Genomic DNA, 18,319 nt, shown 5'->3' on the forward strand with positions numbered 1-18,319 from the left:
GTTTTGCACAGTCACACATAGTCACTTTAAGATGTTTTCTCGTTCATGTTTTTGTTTTTTGTTTGTTGCGGTTGCACCCGATTCAAGAGCCGAATAGCTCACAGGGCTATATCAAATGAATGAAACTGAAAGCTTGAGGCCATCTGAAGTGTCGGAAGGCTCCCTGGCAGGTCACGGGACATGTGGTGCATCTGTCAGTCTTCTCAGTCAGTCAACCCGTCGCACCTGGGTCTGTCCCGTGACCTCCTTTCAGCCAACACACGTACACACAAAGACAAATGTCCCCCATACAGCCTTTAACCTACTGTTGGGGCAAGTGCTGTTAGCGAGCACCGATGAAGCCTGGGCACGGCACACAAGGGGGTGGGGTGGCCAGCACCACTCTCGACCGCCTTTGTCTCCCCAGTGACGATGTTTACACAACGCACCAGGTTACTCGTTTCAAGCTGAGTCGACACGTAAACAAAGACAAAGATTCCCCGGATAGCCTTGAACAGACTATTGGGGGGACACACATAAACACGCGCATTATAAACACAGGATCACGCACACGCACAGCACGAGACTGTACAAACAGGATGGATTGCGTGTTTCGGTCTGTGCGCGCGTGTGTTTGTGCGTATTTTTTTTTAATTCGATTTTGTGGGATTTTCGTTGGCCACCTTAAAGAGTGAGCCGCGCGCCGTACGGCGTTTCGAGTCGTGGGTTACGAATCGAGCCATCATTCCCCGCGCCTAGCGGGCTATACAACAACAACAACACCACCAACACGCGGGAGCCCGTGTCAACACGCCATGCGTTCCTTAACACTATCGGCACTCTGGGATCCAGGAAAGTCTTGCGAGCTCGGCTTGTCAAAAGATGGAATGTACTTCACACGTGATATTGTAATGTTTATACTACATATATTTAAAAAAACACGTGGTACATAAGACAAGAGAGGTTGGTTGCATCACAACCGTCTAGGGCTGCTGCCAGTTTTCGCCGGTATCCGGCGACCCTCGTGACAAGGACGTGTGCCAAGCGAGGGTGTCTGTCAGCCTTCGCCGTGTCTTCAAATGTTCACGGCGTTCGTGGAGTCTCAACGGACTGCCTCTGGTCCTGGAAGCCCTCCGTGCTGCTGCCTGCCACCTGCGATGAAGATCCAAAGTCGCTCAACTGCAAAGGTAGTGTAAATCTTGACTTAAAGCTTTCGTGACTAACAGGCATTCAGATTCTTGGGGTCTTTCGGTAAAGCCACGCAGATAGGTTCAAAGAAAATAACGTATGTTATATAACACACGCTATTCGGTTGTGTGCGTGCGTGCCTAAGCGGAGAGCAGTGGTGTAGCGGTTAGCGCACTGCGCCACGAAACCGGCTACCCAAGTTCGATTCCTGCTCACGGCCAATACCAGTGGCGATTACCTGAATCGGTTCTGGGCCTCCCCTAGGTCGACTCAGCCTCAAGTGAGTACCTGGTGCGGGGTGTAAACATGGCCACTAGGGTGACAAATGTGGTGTTGGCCACCCACCTCCTCGTGTGCCGTGCCAGCCTTCATAGGTGCTCGCTAACAGCACTTGCCCCAACAGTCTGGAAAGGCTAGTTTATTTCTAGTCACATGTTCCTCGTTTCTGTCTCGCAGTGTAAAACTGTGCAATCATCAAGGGCAAAGTGCGTGGTGAGGCTCTCTTTTTCCCAGGGAACTCTGGTTTCCTGCCACATGAAACCAACCATTACGGTAACGCAAGCGGCTATACATCCCAATGCGGTAGAACCCTTTAAAAAAGGGAGAGGGGGGGGGGTCTTGAGACTCGCTGAGTTATTTTCCTACGGTAAATCATCATCGCCATCATCACCACCATCGAGCCATGGTCCATCCACTGCTGGATGAAGGCCTACTTACCAAAAGCCGCCGCGATCGCTCGTAATTCTGCGATGTCGCAACTCCGCCAACCGCATGCACACGCGCTGATTTCATCGCATGGTTTCCATCCTCTATGACACGTCCCGTCTTTGCGGGCACCTTGATGGCGAGATGTTAACTACCTCGCCTGGCATACAGGAGGTCGTGGGTTCGATTTCGACCCTGACGCCTGCTGTATATTTGTAGTTTGCGTCTCTCTCTCATCATCACGGTGGCTAGGAGATGTTAACTACCTTGCCTGGGATATAGGAGGTCGTGGGTTCGATCCCAACCCTGACGCCTGCTGCAGTATATTTGGAGTTTGCGGTGTCTCTTCCCCCCATGGTCGCGTGGATTTTTCTCCGAGTCCTCCGGTTTTTCCCTTCACGTTTAGAAGCACGCCTTTAGAGACTGTGGCTGCTGTACATTTCCACGTGACGATAAGCCACGTCGTTGAGCTTTATCAATTGTGGCCAGGTGGCTTCTAAATAAGAGCTACAAAGCTCAGTGGGCCTTACCTACCTGGTAAATAAAATAATAGTTGAAAATAGCAGTTCTTGGTTGCCACATCGTAATAATCATTTACCGTGGGGCATTATCTCATCACACCTCTGCTCTCTTTGCCCCTGCATTGGCTACCAGTCAAGTATCGAGTGGACTATACGATGCTGCTGCTGACCTACAAGGCTCTCAGTGGGTTCGCTCCACGATATCTGAAGAAACGGATCCATTTTTCGACTCCAAAGAGGGCCCCGAGATCTTCGGATCGCCTTCTTCTCAGTCCTCCGAGGTCAAGGCTCCGTTCTTGGGGTGATCACCCCTTTACCAGTGCAGCTCTCAGACTATGGAACGGCGCTTTGCCTTTGCGAATAAGACAGAGTCGTTCGAGTTGCGTGTGACGTGAAACTCGCCTCTTTAAATTGGCCTTCAGCCCCGAGTGCTGGTCGTATACCCTGCAGATTCTATTTATTTCCTGCTTTCAAATTACACGGCCCATGGGATCTACTGGTGAAATGCGCCCGACAGCTGTAAATTATTATTTTCATACTTTTCTTAACAGTCAAAATTATACTATTAACCCAAGGTACAGTTCGTCCTCTTATCCACGTGTTCCATTTTTTGTAAATGCCAATGTTTATGAACCACGTGTCATCATAGCCGGCAGAACTCATAAAAAAACCTGGGTAAATAATCGGCACGATCAACATCGCTGTAGACTCGATCAAACGCCCCAATGCAGGACTCTCATGAAAAATAAACAGTCTTGGGACTCAGTGATGCTTTCCAGGGTAAATAATTGACATAACTGCGAATGATATTGTTATCACTCGCATTTTAAAAACGCATGTGTCCGGTGTTTAATCTCAGGCGGGAACAGTCCAGAACGCTGTGGGAATCGAGCTTACAATACCTTGGCTTGCCAGTAGAATGCAGTACAGAAAAGAGTGGCTTTGATAACGTTTGTACCTTTTGTACGGGATAGAGCGTTACCCCCTCGCACGCGTGAGTTTTCTCTCTGGGTGCTCCGGTTTCCTGCCACATGTATAATAAACACTCACTCATGGGCTGAAGACATATTAAACCCTATACAGAGAGCTGCAGAGGATTTGTTATTGATAGCTCAGCGGCTGGCACCCTTCCGGTTCCTGTCTGTGGTGCCTACTCAGCGAGCATGAGATGCAATTTGTATGAACGTGCACAATATCAAATTAATCATTCGATTTTTGTTGTATGTTGGCCACGCCACATCGATCTCCACCACACGTATGTTGCCCTAGTAATTTTAGGGTCTAGTTTTATATAGGATTACAGTATTATGGATAAGGGAACCCTTGTTACGCCGCTGGTACTTGTAGTGCTAATCCCCATATACGCCAAGTCAGCCAAGCTTTTCGCACAATAGTAAGATGTGAAAGCCCGTTTGTGACCATTCACTGAACAGACGCAGTTGAATGAATCGATGTTGGTGACTCTTAGTGGCGTCGTGGCTACGTTTATAGCTCAGAGGGTGCGGCGATCGATCAGGTGGGGCCCCCCTAATATTTGATTCGTCTCGCACGGTCGCACCTAGAGGCTATTGTATATCGCGGCTCGTCTTGCCCAATCGCATCATTAGGTATTTGCATAAGTCGCGTTTTAAATAAGTTATCCGTTCTCTGACACCCGTTGAAAACATATCTCATGGCGGTTGTCAAGGAGGGCCCCAACTCGTGGCTTTGCCCACCGTGGGATGGGTGGGTGAGTGCCCTGTCCCACGCTCGTTACGCTACTGCGTTGGCCGGTGGCGCACTGGCCAAACCCAACAAAAATCACTCAAACACGCTTCGTCAATTTACACTGTGGCCTTGAAAGGAAATTTTTGTAATCGATGACGTGGTTGGGCAATGGCCCTTCCCACTCTTTGCACAAATAGAGATGGGCCAGGGAGAGTGGATACGAGTTGGAGACTGGACTTGTTTATACCATGGGGCCTGATAAGAATGAAATGTAAATAAATATTTCCCCGTGAACAGTTTTTTTGAATTGGTACGACACTATTGGTAAGTATGGAACAACAAGAATAGGTTTTACACATTCGTGTCAATAAAACGGAAGGTGTTAAGATGTTCAAACACCAAACAGAAACCTTTAGCAAAGAATCAAAGTCTGCATAAAGCACACACAGTGCGTGTGGTGATCATGCAAACAAACTATTGGCAAGTGGCTATCAAGTTCCAGACGCAACCGTGGCTCAAGCGCGCCCCCTCGTGATCGAGCGGGGAAGTAACACACACAAAGACAACGATCTCCATCACCCCCCACGCCACCACCACCACCACCCCCCACGCCACCACCATCACCCCCCACGCCACCACCACCCTCCACGCCACCACCCCCCCACGCCACCACCACCACCCCCCCACGCCACCACCACCACCCCCCCACGCCACCACCACCACCCCCCCACGCCACCACCCCCCACGCCACCACCACCCCCCACGCCACCACCACCAAGATTTGTGGGGCAAGTGCTATTAGCGAGCACCTACGAAGGCCGGCACGGCACACGAGGGGGTGGGTGGTCAACACCGCGCCCGTCCGCCTTTGTCTGGCGATGTTTGCACACCACACCAGGTACTTATTTTAGGCTGAGGCGACCTAGAGGAAGTCCAGGACCGGTTCAGATAATCGTCACCGGTGTTGGCCAAGAGCGGGACGAACCTGGCTAGGCAAGTTCGTATAGCAGCGCGCTTAGCCCTGCACCACCGCTTTACACACTCCTTCACACTCTCATACACTCCCTCACACTCCCTCACACTCTCATACTCACACTCCTTCACACTCTCATACTCACACTCCATCACACTCTCATCCTCACACTCCCTCACACTCTCATACTCACACTCCCTCACACTCCTTCACACTCTCATACTCACACTCTCATACTCACACTCTCATACACTCCTACACACTCCCTCACACTTTCGTAGTCACACTCCCTCACACTCCCTCACACTCCCTCACACTCTCATCCTCACACTCCCTCACACTCCCTCACACTCTCATACTCACACTCCCTCACACTTTCCTAGTCACACTCCCTCACACTCCCTCACACTCTCACTCACACTCCCTCACACTCTCTCACACTCTCATACTCACACTCCCTCACACCCTCTCTGAATCTCACTTACACTCACTCTGAATCTCACTCACAGCCTCTCTGAATCTCACTCACACTCTCTGAATCTCACTCACACTCTCTCTGAATCTCACTCACACTCACTATGAATCTCACTCACACCCTCTCTGAATCTCACTCACACTCTCTCTGAATCTCACTCACACCCTCTCTGAATCTCACTCACACTCTCTCTGAATCTCACTGACACTCACTCTGAATCTCACTCACACTCACTCTGAATCTCACTCGCACTCACTCTGAATCTCACTCACACTCACTGTGAATCTCACACTCACTCTGAATCTCACTCACACTGACTCTGAATCTCACTCACACTCTCTCTGAATCTCACTCACACCCTCTCTGAATCTCACTCACACTCTCTCTGAATCTCACTGACACTCACTCTGAATCTCACTCACTCTGAATCTCACTCGCACTCACTCTGAATCTCACTCACACTCACTGTGAATCTCACACTCACTCTGAATCTCACTCACACTGACTCTGAATTTCACTCACTCTCTCTCTGAATGTCACTCACACTCTCTCTGAATCTCACTCACACCCTCTCTGAATCTCACTCACACTCTCTCTGAATCTCACTGACACTCACTCTGAATCTCACTCACACTCACTCTGAATCTCACTCGCACTCACTCTGAATCTCACTCACACTCACTGTGAATCTCACACTCACTCTGAATCTCACTCACACTGACTCTGAATCTCACTCACACTCTCTCTGAATCTCACTCACACCCTCTCTGAATCTCACTCACACTCTCTCTGAATCTCACTGACACTCACTCTGAATCTCACTCACTCTGAATCTCACTCGCACTCACTCTGAATCTCACTCACACTCACTGTGAATCTCACACTCACTCTGAATCTCACTCACACTGACTCTGAATTTCACTCACTCTCTCTCTGAATGTCACTCACACTCTCTCTGAATCTCACTCACACCCTCTCTGAATCTCACTCACACTCTCTCTGAATCTCACTGACACTCACTCTGAATCTCACTCACACTCACTCTGAATCTCACTCGCACTCACTCTGAATCTCACTCACACTCACTGTGAATCTCACACTCACTCTGAATCTCACTCACACTGACTCTGAATCTCACTCACACTCTCTCTGAATCTCACTCACACCCTCTCTGAATCTCACTCACACTCTCTCTGAATCTCACTGACACTCACTCTGAATCTCACTCACTCTGAATCTCACTCGCACTCACTCTGAATCTCACTCACACTCACTGTGAATCTCACACTCACTCTGAATCTCACTCACACTGACTCTGAATTTCACTCACTCTCTCTCTGAATCTCACTCACTCTGAATCTCACTCGCACTCACTCTGAATCTCACTCACACTCACTGTGAATCTCACACTCACTCTGAATCTCACTCACACTGACTCTGAATTTCACTCACTCTCTCTCTGAATCTCACTCACACTCTCTCTGAATCTCACTCACACTCTCTCTGAATCTCACTCACACTCTCTCTGATTCTCACTCACACTCTCTCTGAATCTTACTCACACTCTCTCTGAATCTCACTCATACACTCTCTGAATCTCACTCACACTCTCTCTGAATCTCACTCACACTCTCTCTGAATCTCACTCTCTCTGAATCTCACTCACACTCTCTCTGAATCTCACTCACACTCACTCTGAATGTCACTCACACTCTCTCTGAATCTCACTCTCTCTGAATCTCACTCACACTCTCTCTGAATCTCACTCTCTCTGAATCTCACACTCTCTCTGAATCTCACTCACACTCACTCTGAATGTCACCCACACTCTCTCTGAATCTCACTCATACTCACTCTGAATCTCACTCACTCTGAATCTCACTCACACTCTCTCTGAATCTCACTCACACTCTCTCTGAATCTCACTCACACCCTCTCTGAATCTCACTCACACTCTCTCTGAATCTCACTCACACCCTCTCTGAATCTCACTCACACTCTCTCTGAATCTCACTGACACTCACTCTGAATCTCACTCACACTCACTCTGAATCTCACTCGCACTCACTCTGAATCTCACTCACACTCACTGAGAATCTCACACTCACTCTGAATCTCACTCACACTGACTCTGAATCTCACTCACACTCTCTCTGAATCTCACTCACACTCTCTCTGAATCTCACTCACACTCTCTCTGATTCTCACTCACACTCTCTCTGAATCTCACTCACACTCTCTCTGAATCTCACTCATACACTCTCTGAATCTCACTCACACTCTCTCTGAATCTCACTCACACTCTCTCTGAATCTCACTCTCTCTGAATGTCACTCACACTCTCTCTGAATCTCACTCACACTCACTCTGAATGTCACTCACACTCTCTCTGAATCTCACTCTCTCTGAATCTCACTCACACTCTCTCTGAATCTCACTCTCTCTGAATCTCACACTCTCTCTGAATCTCACTCACACTCACTCTGAATGTCACCCACACTCTCTCTGAATCTCACTCATACTCACTCTGAATCTCACTCACTCTGAATCTCACTCACACTCTCTCTGAATCTCACTCACACTCTCTCTGAATCTCACTCACACCCTCTCTGAATCTCACTCACACTCTCTCTGAATCTCACTCACACCCTCTCTGAATCTCACTCACACTCTCTCTGAATCTCACTGACACTCACTCTGAATCTCACTCACACTCACTCTGAATCTCACTCGCACTCACTCTGAATCTCACTCACACTCACTGAGAATCTCACACTCACTCTGAATCTCACTCACACTCACTCTGAATCTCACTCACACTCTCTCTGAATCTCACTCACACCCTCTCTGAATCTCACTCACACTCTCTCTGAATCTCACTGACACTCACTCTGAATCTCACTCACACTCACTCTGAATCTCACTCGCACTCACTCTGAATCTCACTCACACTCACTGTGAATCTCACACTCACTCTGAATCTCACTCACACTGACTCTGAATTTCACTCACTCTCTCTGTGAATCTCACTCACACTCTCTCTGAATCTCACTCACACTCTCTCTGAATCTCACTCACACTCTCTCTGAATCTCACTCACACTCTCTCTGAATCTCACTCACACTCTCTCTGAATCTCACTCTCTCTGAATCTCACTCACACTCTCTCTGAATCTCACTCACACTCACTCTGAATGTCACTCACACTCTCTCTGAATCTCACTCTCTCTGAATCTCACTCACACTCTCTCTGAATCTCACTCTCTCTGAATCTCACACTCTCTCTGAATCTCACTCACACTCACTCTGAATGTCACTCACACTCTCTCTGAATCTCACTCATACTCACTCTGAATCTCACTCACTCTGAATCTCACTCACACTCTCTCTGAATCTCACTCACACTCTCTCTGAATCTCACTCACACCCTCTCTGAATCTCACTCACACTCTCTCTGAATCTCACTGACACTCACTCTGAATCTCACTCACACTCACTCTGAATCTCACTCGCACTCACTCTGAATCTCACTCACACTCACTGTGAATCTCACACTCACTCTGAATCTCACTCACACTGACTCTGAATCTCACTCACACTCTCTCTGAATGTCACTCACAGACTCTCTGAATCTCACTCTCTCTGAATCTCACTCACACTCTCTCTGAATTTCACTCTCTCTGAATCTCACACTCTCTCTGAATCTCACTCACACTCACTCTGAATCTCACTCACACTCTCTCTGAATCTCACTCTCTCTGAATCTCACTCACACTCTCTCTGAATCTCACTCACACTCTCTCTGAATCTCACTCTCTCTGAATCTCACACTCTCTCTAAATCTCACTCACACTCACTCTGAATGTCACTCACACTCTCTCTGAATCTCACTCTCTCTGAATGTCACTCACACTCTCTCTGAATCTCACTCTCTCTGAATCTCACTCTCTCTGAATCTCACTCACACTCTCTCTGAATCTCACTCTCTCTGAATCTCACTCATACTCTCTCCCATGCGTTCTCACTGGCTGCCTGGCAGCAACCCTCTGTTGCCCGCAACCTGACCCCACTGCCAGGCCACAGACACGTGCCCTGCCTGACCTGGCAACCTCGGCACGACTGACTCTCACTCCATGCACCAATGGGCAAATGTGGAGAAAATGCGGATGAAGGATTAGCATATCATTACTGGATGCCAGTTGCTTATTTATTTAACTATCCAGTAAAACCTTATTTTAGAACACACTGAAGTCATTTAGGCGTTGTGTTTTTTTTGCATGCCAGCACTGTAAGCACGGCTTAGTTTCTCACTTGATATTTTCTGAAACGCTGCTCGGCTGGCTTAGGAAGCATCAGCGTAAGGCACTACCACGAGACTACAATCAACGATCGCTTTATATTCTTGCTTCTTTCGGTAAAGTCACCACGTAGAAGGGAAACAATAAAATAATAAAAATATAAAACAATAAAATTCTCACGACGTTTCGACTGCAACACAAGCAATCATCATCATCAGGTGTGAAAACCACAGCAAGATATTTTGAAAAAATTGGTGGCTTTTTTAACGTTAGCACCACGGAGAATGATTTGGCAGTTATTCAGATGGACGAGTCCATCTATGTGTGGAAAAGAGGAGGGGGGAGACGAAAATAATGGATGCGGTTTGAAAGCCACCGTAAGCGTGAACAATCAATTAAGACCCGAAATGGTTTATCAAATCCTTCCAATGATTGCTAAGCCAGAATCCATCTTCTCGGTTGAAATTGTCTCTGTGTTTGTACAGCGAGGGAAAAAAGTATTTGATCTCCTGCTGATTGTATACGTTTGCACACTGACAAAGACATGATCAGTCTATAATTTTAATGGTAAGTTTATTTGAACAGTGAGAGACAGAATAACAACAGAAACATCCAGAAAAACGCATGTCAAAATGTTATAAATTGATTTGTATTTTAATGAGGGAAATAAGTATTTGACCCCTCTGCAAAACATGATTAGTACTTGGTGACAAAACCCTTGTTGGCAATCACAGAGGTCAGACGTTTCTTGTAGTTGGCCACCAGGTTTGCACACATCTCAGGAGGGATTTTGTCCCACTCCTCTTTGCAGATCTTCTCCAAGTCATTAAGGTTTCGAGGCTGACGTTTGGCAACTCGAACCTTCAGCTCCCTCCACATATTTTCTATGGGATTAAGGTCTGGAGATTGGCTAGGCCACTCCAGGACCTTAATGTGCTTCTTCTTGAGCCACTTCTTTGTTGCCTTGGCCGTGTGTTTTGGGTCATTGTCATGCTGGAATACCCATCCACGACCCATTTTCAATGCCCTGGCTGAGGGAAGGAGGTTCTCACCCAAGATTTGACGGTACATGGTCCCATCCATCGTCCCTTTGATGCGGTGAAGTTGTCCTGTCCCCTTAGCAGAAAAACACCCCCAAAGCAAAATGTTTCCACCCCCATGTTTGACGGTGGGGATGGTGTTCTTGGTGTTATAGGCAGCATTCCTCCTCCTCCAAACACGGCGAGTTCAGTTGATGCCAAAGAGCTCCATTTTGGTTTCATCTGACCACAACACTTTCACCCAGTTGTCCTCTGAATCATTCAGATGTACATTGACAAACTTCAGACGGGCATGTATATGTGCTTTCTTGAGCAGGGGGACCTTGCAGACGCTACAGGATTTCAGTCCTTCAAGGCGTAGTGTGTTACCAATTGTTTTCTTGGTGACTATGGTCCCAGCTGCCTTGAGATCATTGACAAGATCCTCCCGTGTAGTTCTGGGCTGATTCCTCACCGTTCTCATTATCATTGCAACTCCACGAGGTGAGATCTTGCATGGAGCCCCAGGCCGAGGGAGATTGACAATTCTTTTGTATTTCTTCCATTTGCGAATAATCGCACCAACTGTTGTCACCTTCTCACCAAGCTGTTTGGCAATGGTCTTGTAGCCCATTCCAGCCTTGTGTAGGTCTACAATCTTGTCCCTGACATCCTTGGAGAGCTCTTTGGCCTTGGCCATGGTGGAGAGTTTGGAATATGATTGATTGATTGCTTCTGTGGACAGGTGTCTTTTATACAGATAACAAGCTGAGATTAGGAGCACTCCCTTTAAGAGTGTGCTCCTAATATCAGCTCGTTACCTGTATAAAAGACACCTGGGAGCCAGAAATCTTTCTGATTGAGAGGGGGCGAAATACTTATTTCCCTCATTAAAATGCAAATCAATTTATACAATTTTGACATGCGTTTTTCTGGATTTTTTTGTTATTCTGTCTCTCACTGTTCAAATAAACTTACCATTAAAATTATAGACTGATCATTTCTTTGTCAGTGAGCAAACGTACAAAATCAGCAGGGGATCAAATACTTTTTCCTTCACTGTATATGTGGACAGCCTCAAGAACGAATCTCTCATGGTAGCCAGATGGCTTGCAGAGAACCTCTGTCTTGGAGAAGTCAATGTCATGTGAGCCTACTGAATTATAACAGTGATCTGCCACGGCCGAGGTGTTGGTCCTACCGTGTTTTAGGTCTGCTTTGTGTTCACGGATGCGGTCCGAGACATGTCGTTTGGTTTCTCCAATGTAACTGCTACCACAGAGGCAACTTAGTTTGTAGACGCCAGGGTACTGTATGTCCGGAATCACATCTTTTACAGACGGAACCAGATCACGGATTTTATTAAATGTGTTTATTCAAGATTTTGGAGATCTTTTTTGTGATCCCCGCAATGTAGGGTAAAGTGATGGTTTTGAATGGCTCCTCAAGAGGGTCCTTCTTCATGGTTGGAGTGATAGCTTTGCGGATTGTGTAGTCGGAGTAACCATTAGCCTTAAGAGCTTGGTGTACGTGCTTAAGTTCCGTCTGTAAAAGATGTGATTCCGGACATACAGTACCCTGGCATCTACAAACTAAGTTGCCTCTGTGGTAGTAGTTACATTGGAGAAACCAAACGACATGTCTCGGACCGCATCCGTGAACACAAAGCAGACCTAAAACACGGTAGGTCCAACACCTCGGCCGTGGCAGATCACTGTTATAATTCAGTAGGCTCACATGACATTGACTTCTCCAAGACAGAGGTTCTCTGCAAGCCATCTGGCTACAATGAGAGATTCGTTCATGAGACTATCCACATATACATATACAAACACAGAAACAATTTCAACCGAGAAGATGGATTCTGGCTTAGCAATCATTGAAAGGATTTGATAAACCATTTCGGGTCTTAATTGATTGTTCACGTTTACGGTGGCTTTCAGACCGCATCCATTATTTTCGTCTCCCCCCTCCTCTTTTTCGAACATAGATGGACTCGTCCATCTGAACAAACTGTCAAATCGCTCTCCGTGGTGCTAACGTTAAAAAAAACCCGCCACTTTTTTCAAATTTTCTTGCTGTGGTTTTCACACCTGATGATGATTGCTTGTGTTGCAGTCGAAACGTCGTGAGAATTTTATTGTTTTACATATTTTTATTATTTTATCGTTTCCCTCACTGTACGTGACTTTACCAAAAGAACCAAGAATATGAATCCCTGCGAGTCACGAAAGCTTTCAATCTCAAGGATCGCTTTATTCACAACAACAGTTGTAAAGCGTTGTACCCTTGACTGTATTCCTCGTGCACAGCCTCGCGCCGGTATAATGTGGGCAACTGTAAGGCGAGGTTATTGTGGTGTGCCAAACGAATTAAAATGTATTCGTTTGGCACACCACGGCGTTCCGGATTGATCCGGCTGAAATGAAAGCAAAGAACCCTGTTGAGCAATTTCCACTGCTGCTACAGTTTTGGCCAAAATAATATTTTTTTGATAATTAAAAAAAAACTGGTAATCAGAAAAGATGTTTTTAAATGTAATTCACATCAGGCCCCATGGTGTAAACGAGAGGAGTCTCCAACTCTTAGAAACTCATCTCTCCGGCCTGTGTGCTATGAAGGAGGTCATTGCCCGAAACGTAAATTACTATATGTGTTTTTACCTTACCTTGAAAGTCGCAGTGTTATTGACGAACGCGTTACGTTTCCTTGTTAATTCCATTCGTGCACCACTGCCAACGCAGCATCACTGAATAGTTAATGTGTCACTCTTTGTATTGTACTTGTAATCACTAGGGGGGGGGGGGTTGGCTTCTGCCGCTCTCTGCCGGCTTAAGCGTCAAACGCTACGAGGGAGGAGTGTTGGGGGGGGAGGCAAATGATGACTAAAATAAGTAATATTTAAAACAACTTTTTTAAAAACACGCTTTTATTAAATGTACCGTACTAGTAATCAAGAACTCCACGACTCCAGGAAGTGGCTCCGAAACTTGGCCACAACGTAAGGGGCCGTGGGCCAATTACAGACGTGAGTTGAGCGTGGACAATTAGAGCCAAGCCGAAACATAACATATAAAAATAATGTTTACAAATATTTTTTTTATTTTTAATGACAGAATATAGTATTGTCATCAGTATGACACAAGTATACCAAGTTTTGCAGTCGATACCACATTGGGAAGTGGGTAAAAATTGAGTTACAAGATTTGAGGATACAACAAAGACAACAGACAGAGCGAGTTAAATAAAAGCGTGTAGTAATAAGAAGAATAGCTTTTACTCTTTCTGGCAATATAACAGGAGGCGTTACGATATTCAAACACCAAAATTAGAAACATTTTGCAAGGAGTCAAGTTCCTGCATCAACCACACATACTTAGTAATTGTGTTGAACATGCAAACAAATATGATCTGATTATAATAGATGGCATTGTTTTTTAAACTGATTGGCCTACACCAGAGACAAACTTCTTTAGAGCTTAGTCTCACTACCAGTGTCAGACCAGAGAACGCCAAAAGACGAACAGCACAAGCACAATGCACAATCAGAGCATCTGCAGCTCGGGGTTAGCAGCTACATCTATTATTATATTATCAGAGCACGTTTGTTTGCATGTCCGCCACACGCACTCAGTGTGGTCAATGCAGTAACTTGCTTCCTTGCAAAATGTTTATATTTGGTATTTTTTTTAAACATCCTAACACCTGTTTTATTGTCAGAAAGGGTAAAAACCTTTTTTTATATATATACTTTGATGCTGGCAAAAAGGTCCCATTTTGGAGGCAAATTGCCAGGTTCACTGATGACGCGTTTAACACAATCAAAACAATGGACCTCAAGGTAGTCATTTTAGGTGGTTGGCCCAAAGTAAAATTTAAATATCTGTATTTTTTGTGTTCAATGCAGTATTTACCTAAAATTCGTCTTTTTAGCCCTTCCTCGAGCATCACTCGATTTTACACGAGTCACTATCGTACAGTTCATCTAAACTTTAGATTAACTGTATGTGTGGTTCATGCAGGAACCGTGAGCAGGTACCGAACTCGGGTCGCCAGGTTCGTAGCGCAGCTCGTCAACCGTTGCCACACACACACAGATACTCACAAACACACACATAGACACTCACAAACACACACACTCACAAACACAAAGACAAAGATCCCCCGTATAGCCTTGACAGACTGTTGGGGCAAGTGCTGTTAGCGAGCACCTATGAAGGCCGGAACGGTACACGAGGGGGTGGGTGGCCAGCACCACGCCCGACCGCCTTTGTCTCCCTAGTGGCGATGTTTACACACCGCACCAGGTACTCATTTGAGGCTGAGTCGACCTAGGGGAGGTTCGGGACCGGTTCCGATAATCGTCACTGGTGTTGGCCGTGAGCAGGAATCGAACCCGGGTCGCCAGGTTCATAGCGCAGCGCGCTAACCGCTACACTATCGCTCCCCACATAGACACACAGACACTCACACAGACACTCACACACAACAACAACCGCCATTCGCCACTAAGTGGCGGTGACGTCACCACGACGCTTGTGCCAGGCTATGTGCACCCTGAGGCCACGTGAAGTGTCGAACGCCCGCTGGCAGGAGGTCACGGGGCAGACCCAGGTGCCACGGGTCGACTGACTGAGATGACTGGCTGATGCACCACCTGTGCCCCCTACTGTGCCAACCTGCTGTGCTTTAGCCACCCGGCGCTCCACTCGTTGTTCTGAGCGTCGCTCCTCCGCCCTCCGTTGTTGTTGGAGGGCGACTACCTCTAACTGCCCAGTAGCATCCTTCACGAGCCTCCTCCACAGAAGCCGATCTTTACACCGCTGGTATCAGTCATCGGCAAGTCCACTCAGCTCCACGTCCTCCTGTACCACATCACTCCATCTCTTCTCTAGCCCGTGCCGCGCCCGCTTAGCCCCCTCAATCCGGCCAAACAAAAGCGGTTTCGGCATGCGGTGGCTGGGCATGCGGGCTACATGACCCAGCCATCGCAGCCTTGCCTGCCGGAGGAGCTCACCGATGGGACCCTGCCCAGATCTTTCAAGGATTTGTGAGCTCCTCACACAATCCAGTCTGGTTAAACCCAGGATGGATCGTAGGCAGGCCAGCCTAAATGTTTCTAACCGGCGAAGATGTTCCATTAGGGGGGTCCACGTTTCGCAAGCGTAGAGAAGGGAGGGAATGACCGTGGCCGAGAAGACCTGAAGCTTAGTGCGGAGCGACAGACCAGGTAGCTTCCACACAGCGTTACGCAACCGATGAAAAGATATTGCCGCTCGACTGATTCGGAGTGAGACCTCTGCTGTTAAACTGGAGCCAGTCATAAGCACACTGCCCAGGTATGGGAAACTCTCCACTCTCTCCACAACTGCCCCATCACCGATTGGGAGTTGTGGGGGTGGAGTGTCCGATGGTACAAAATACCCAGGCAGGTGCTTAGTTTTGGTGGGGCTGATGGTAAGGCCCCACCTCTTAGTGGCACGCTCCAGTCTCAGCAGCAGCATCTCCAACTCCTCCTCTGACTGAGCAGTTATTACCAAATCATCAGCATACATAACGTGGTTGAGCAATAGGGAGCCATCCCTTGACCGCACCCGGGCATCGATTAGCCTCCCATTATATCTGTACCATATGGAGATTCCCCCGGTACAGCTATTGAAGGCTTCACGAACTACGTGGTCAAAATAGATGTTAAATAATGTGGGAGCCAGAGGACATCCCTGTCGCACCCCAAGGTGTACAGGGAATGGCTCTGACTCCCGGCCACGTAGTTTTATCCGGGCCCGCTCATCATCATGAAGGTCCTTAATGATCGTGAGCAGAGGGTCAGGTACTCCAAAAGCACGAAGAACGACCCAGAGCCCAGGCCTACTGATGGTATCATAGGCCTTGACCAGGTCAATAAAGCAGAGATGTAGGTCTTGTTGGAATTCCCTACACCTCTGCTGTAGCAGACGGACAGAAAATATGGCATCTGTGCAGGACCGCCCTTTCCTGAAACCGCATTGGGGCTCCGCAAGCCTGTCCTCAGCGTGCCTGGCAAGGCGATGCTGAATAATCCTTGCCAGGACCTTTCCTGGCACACTGAGGAGTGAGATGCCCCTGTAGTTGTTACAGTCTGTGCGGTCCCCCTTCTTAAAAAGGGGGACCACCAGGGCATCCTTCCAATCCTGCGGAACCCGTCCAGTGGTCCAGACTGTTGTTATGATGTCATATAGGGCAGTCTGTGCACAAATGCCACCCTCCCTCAGCATTTCGCTTGGGAGATCATCTCTGCCCGCTGCCTTTCCCGGTCTCAGACTCCGGATCGCCTTCAATACTTCCTCAGCAGATGGCACCTCAGCCAGCCACTCACAGGGGGTGACTTCTTCCAATATTTGAGGCACCGCAGCCTCAGCAGGGTCATCCTCACTTTGTGCCACGATGTTTTCCTGGCTGAGGGATTTTTCCTCCCCCAGGACCTCACGGAAATGCTCAGCAATTCTGCAAACCTGTTCCTGGGGGTCGGAGATTGGATCACCGTTTTTTCCCCTAATGATGGTAATAGGTGTGGCGCTGCAGGTTACTTTTTTGATGGAGTTAAATAGAGATTTGTGATCGCGGGCCACTGAGGCAGACTCCATTTCCTCAGCAACCCGTGATCATCCTTGCAGCGCCTCACGGCTCTCCGAACCTCCGAGCAAAGGCTGCGGTAAGCCTCCTCATTCTCTGACGTGGGCCTGTCGCTTTTTCTCAACTATCCTGAACACCTCCTCTGTCAGCCAGGGTCTCTGGGGAGGTCTGGAACGCGTACCCAAAGCAGCCATTGCAGCTGCATGAGTCACAGTCCTAAACCTCGCCCATTTACCCTCGACATCAGGAGGAGTCGGGGACGATGCCAATCCCAGCCGCAAGCGATGATGAAATTCTCGCTTGCAACTTTCATCAGATAACTGAGACCAGGCCACTTTAGGTTGGAATGGGGTCCTGGGTGTACACCCACCACCAGAGTGGAAGAATGGCAGGCCCATCTTACAGATGACTAGTCGATGGTCAGAGGGCAGATCAGCTCCACGGTAGGTCCTGGTGTCAAGGACATGGGCTCGCATCCGTTGGTCCGTCACTATGTAGTCCAGCAGATGTTCTTGCTTGGACCCGGCATGCATCCATGATGTTGTGTGGATGCGCCGATGCCGGAACAGCGTGTTGGTAATTACAAGCCCATGGGCTGCACAAAAATCTAGCAGCCTCCTACCGTTGTTATTGAGCTGATCTGGCCCATGCCCTCCAATCACTCCAGACCAGGTGCCAGTATCATGACCAACTCGGGCATTGAAGTCACCCAACATGATGACTCTATCCCGAGGGGCCACTTTAGCCAGCACCTGTGACAGGAGGTCATAGAAGGCATCTGACTCATCGGCTTTGCCTGCATCCCTCCACGGATGTTCATCTTCGGTGGGTGCATAAGTAACC

The 18,319-nt window shown here is 47.9% G+C and overlaps 1 protein-coding gene across 1 annotated transcript in view; it reads left to right on the top strand.

The window, feature by feature from the left end:
• Positions 1–374: 374 nt before the first annotated feature.
• TMEM229A (transmembrane protein 229A) overlaps positions 375–18,319 on the top strand; it is a 42,448-nt gene continuing 24,503 nt past the window's right edge. Inside the window, exon 1 of the mRNA XM_032954315.2 lies at positions 375–1,166. The gene's annotated coding sequence lies outside the window, so the exon portion shown is untranslated. The remainder of the gene's footprint in view (positions 1,167–18,319) is intronic.

Source organism: Petromyzon marinus, chromosome 14, assembly GCF_048934315.1.
Source record: "Petromyzon marinus isolate PM22_M1 ecotype Great Lakes invasive population chromosome 14, UKy_Petmar_22M1.pri1.0, whole genome shotgun sequence".
NCBI classification, from domain to species: Eukaryota; Metazoa; Chordata; class Hyperoartia; order Petromyzontiformes; family Petromyzontidae; genus Petromyzon; species Petromyzon marinus.